Consider the following 4440-nt stretch of genomic DNA (forward strand, 5'->3'; position numbering starts at 1 on the left):
TATAAAGTTAAATTACGAGTTCACTTAACTTAAAATATTTTGTCCATAGAATGAATTAGAGGACAAAGCAATGTTAGTTGGGAGAACAAAAGCTATCATAACTTGTAAAAATTAGTCCAGATGGTTAACTTAATATTTTAAGATAAAAGCAATAAAGTAATATAGTATATTTATCATAATAAAGAACACAATCCAACAAGATGAACATTAATAAAACATTTATTAAAAAGTATTAAAACATTTAGTAAAGACATTTTCTCCAAACTATTCTTTTAACGGAAAAATGGGGTAAAATGACAATGGAAACAAGAATGTGGACTGGCCAGAGTAACACCAAATTCACCTTTGGACTGAACTGTTCTTTAAACTACTGTTTAGTCATTTTCATATTGGGCCCAATTAAGCAAAATAAAAAGTAAAGAACATTAAATAAATTGCCATGTATTCAATTGCAAATGCCCAACAAATGCAGAACAAAAACTATAAAATCTGCTAGATAAAATTCAACATAACTCTTCCAGGATAATTGCAATGTTTGTGACTTCTGGCAGAGATGTCGCAGCAGCCACGTTATCTTTCATTACAGAAAGAATTCCAATCTGTATTGTTTCCAATCTGTAATCGTTGGTGTAGTGGTCCTCAGCATCTGTTTCCTGGGAGGGAGAGGGAGAGAGAGAGAGAGATCAAAATATTTTTATACATTCACAAAGCACTAAGCATATTGTCCATGTAGGTAAAGGCACTACTTACCAGACGTTTCTTCAGTAAGCTGGATGGATTTTCCTGCAGAAAAAGGGGCAACCCCTCAAGTACTGTTCTTTCCCGACTGGCAACAATATCAGTCACCTGAGCAAATACACATGGTTGACAATACTTGTAGCAACCAGCAGCTCTGGCTCAGTGTTTAGCAAGTGTATCAAGAACCATGTTCATTCCTGTTTGTAAACATATTTTTAAGGTAATATGAACAATATGCAAGTAGCCAACATGCAAGTAGCTACTCCAGATACAGACTACAGAAATACATATGAAATTAGGCAATAATCATTATAAGATGTTAAACTGCGACCACACAGGGATGAACTTGGCCAGCAACAAAGATATTTCATTGTTGCTGCACCATAGTAAGTAAACTCTAGATATTATGCATACATATCCCAGAATATCAGCATAAATACTCAAATCAACCCTTCTAGCATGAAGGACATTCAACACTCAATCACTGATATCACATTTTTTCTCCATTCTGATTGTTGATCTGAACATTATCTGAAGCTTCTGACCTGTATCTGCATGATTTTATGCCCTGCACTGCTGCCACATGAATGGTTGATTACATAACTGCATGAATGTGTAGTGTACCCAACGAAGTGCTTATTAAATGAAACTACATCATCAACTAAAGAAAAACATTCATCTAAATAATAGTAATTTTACTGACAGCAAAAACCTACTCTTAACATTTCTAATGTAAGGTAACGTAAAAAGATTAGACTGGGTAATTTTAGAGCATTTCTATTAGCCTATTTATGAAAGTCACACAGGAACAATACCTGTTCATCCAGGTTCTCCAAAAGTATCTTCATTTCCTGCCCAAATGCCTCCCTGTGCCTTCTATAGAGCTTAGGGTAGGGTGGAAGAGATCTGTATATTTGTCTAGAGATCCTTTAAATGTTCTCAGCAGATTAATGTTTGTGATTCGAAAGAACTCCCTGCAGATCTGCTTACAACAAAGTACAGAAAACAGACAATTTGATTAGTTTAAATTGCCACAATGGATCATTAGTGAAATAAAATACCACAATTCAAAAACACAATGATTTACCTCCTCCTCATAAAAAAGCGCAGGCCACCCCTCCCTGATCTCTTCAACAAGTGCTTCAACCTCTACAACCTCTTTGTGCCAAAGAGAGAATGTTGCTTCCATCTTCTGACATCTTCAAGTTTTGCATCTATCCTCTTTTTCTGAGTTTCTTCAACAATGGCAACTCTTTCATTTTCAAGAGATTCATCTGTCTGGCCTTCTGGGTGATCAGGTAAAAAGTTGACCTCTGCTCTTTTAGACTTCTTCATGTGTGCCTTCAGCCTTTCACCCTCACCTCTTTCTCTTTTCCGGTTGATATTCACTTCTGAGCATCCCGCAATTTTGCACGGTAGTTGCCAAGTTTAAATTTAATGCTCATCACCCAACCATCCCAACCTGAACCTGTGCCAGGTTCTTTAAGGCATGGATGTTTCTATATAAGAGCAGATGCAACTGACTCAATCTCACATGCATCAGGATAAGCTTTGATTTAAAAAATGGTCTGTGCAAGCTTGTCCAGTATCTCAGACTTCATGTCCCTGCGGACACCACATAACACCACTGGGCAACACTTTGCAAGTTTCTTGGGCAAACAGTTGTTGGACTTCGTGAACCTGATCTTCTTCTTCTTCTTCTTCTTCTTTCGGCTGTTCCCTTTAGGGGTCGCCACAGCGGATCATCTGCCTCCATCTTGCCCTATCTACTGCCTCCTCTACTTTTACACCAACCATCTCCATGTCCACCTTCACTACATCCATAAACCTTCCCTGAGGTCTACCTCTTCTCCTTCTACCCGGCAGCTCCATCTCCAACATTATTTGACCAATATATCCACTATTCCTCCTCAACACATGTCCAAACCATCTCAACCTGGCCTCTCTGACTTTATCTCCAAACTGCTCCACCTTCACTGTCCCTCTGAGCTGCTCATTTCTAATCTTGTCCATCCTTGTCACTCCCAATGAAAATCTCAGCATCTTCATCTCCGCCACCTCCAGCTCAGCCTCCTGTCTTTTAGACAGAGCCACAGACTCCAAACCATACATCATAGCAGGACTTTCACTCTTGCTGCTATCCATCTGTCACACATCAGCCCTGACACCCGTCTCCACCCACTCCATCCTGCCTATCCTGCCTGCACCCTCTTCCTCACCTCTTTTTTGCACTGTCCATTGTTCTGGATGGTTGATGACTCTTCACCTTTCCACCTGCCTCCCTCTCATTCACACACATGTATTCCATCTTGTCTTTACTGACCTTCATTCCTCTCCTCTCCAGTGCAAACCTCCACCTCTTCGGATTCTCTTCCACCTGCTCTCTACTCTCACCACAGATTATAATGTCATCTGCAAACATCATGGTCCATGGAGCCTCCTGCCTGACCTCATCTGTCAACCTGTCCATCACCATTGCAAACAAGAAGGGGCTCAAAGCTGATCCCTGATGTAACCCTACCTTCACCTTGAAACCATTTGTCACTCCAACTGCACACCTCACCACTGCCTTACTATCCTCATACATGTCCTGCACCACCCTAACATACTTTTCAGCTACACCTGACTTCCTCATACAGTACCACAGCTCCTGTCTTGGCACCCTATCATATGCCTTCTCTAGATCCACAAAGACACAATGTAGCTCCTTCTGCCCTTCTCTGTACTTCTCTACCAACACTCTCAACGCAAAAATTGCATCTGTGGTACTCTTTCTGGGCATGAAACCAAACTGCTGCTCACTGATCTGAACCTCTCGCCTTAGCCTTGCTTCAACAACTCTTTCCCATACCTTCATGGTGTGGCTCATCAACTTTATACCTCTGTAGTTACTGCAGCTCTGCACATCACAATGGTTCTTAAAAATGGGGACCAATACACTGCTTCTCCACTCATCAGGCATCCTCTCACTCTCCAGGATTTTGTTAAACAACCTGGTTAAAAAGTCCACTGCCTTCTCTCCTAAACATCTCCATACCTCCACAGGTATGTCATCTGGACCAACTGCCTTTCCATTCTTTATCCTTTTTAAAGCTGCCCTCACTTCCACCTTATTAATTCTCTGCACTTCCTGATCCACTATCTCTCCTCCCGTTGTCCTCCTCTCTCTCTCGTTTTCCTCATTCATTAGTTCTTCAAAGTACTCCTTCCATCTACTCAACACTCTCTCAACACTCACTAGTACATTTCCCTCTCTATCCTTTATCAGCCTAACCTGCTGTACATCCTTTCCAGCTCTATCTCTCTGTTTAGCCAAACGATACAAGTCCTTTACTTCTTCTTTACTGTCCAGCCTCTCATACAGCTCATCATAGGCCTGAGTCTTTGCCTTTGCCACCATTCTTTTCGCTATGTGACTAGCCTCACAGTACTCCTGCCTACTTCCTTCATCTCTCTGGTTATCCCACTTATTCTTAGCTGCCTTCTTCTTCTGAATACTCTCCTGGACTTCCTCATTCCACCACCAACTTTCCTTGTCTTCTTTCCTCTGACCAGACGAAACACCCAACACATTTTTGCCAGTTTTTCTCGCCACCTTAGCTGTAGTTTCCCAGTCCTCAGGTAGCTCCTCACTGCCCCCAAGGGCCTGTTGCAATTTTTCCCTGAACTGCCTGCAACCATCCTCCTCCTTCAGTTTCCACC

General features: G+C 41.5%; 1 long non-coding RNA gene across 1 annotated transcript; it reads right to left on the bottom strand.

Moving 5' to 3' along the window:
• Positions 1 to 291: 291 nt before the first annotated feature.
• LOC119261612 lies at positions 292 to 2482 on the bottom strand. The gene is made up of 4 exons (XR_005129119.1): positions 1826 to 2482; positions 1554 to 1720; positions 751 to 846; positions 292 to 653 (listed from the first exon to the last, which is right to left on the bottom strand). It is a non-coding gene; the product is annotated as an uncharacterized LOC119261612 (long non-coding RNA).
• Positions 2483 to 4440: the final 1958 nt, after the last annotated feature.

The sequence above is a fragment of the Pygocentrus nattereri genome, chromosome 19 (genome assembly GCF_015220715.1).
Source record: "Pygocentrus nattereri isolate fPygNat1 chromosome 19, fPygNat1.pri, whole genome shotgun sequence".
NCBI classification, from domain to species: domain Eukaryota; kingdom Metazoa; phylum Chordata; class Actinopteri; order Characiformes; family Serrasalmidae; genus Pygocentrus; species Pygocentrus nattereri.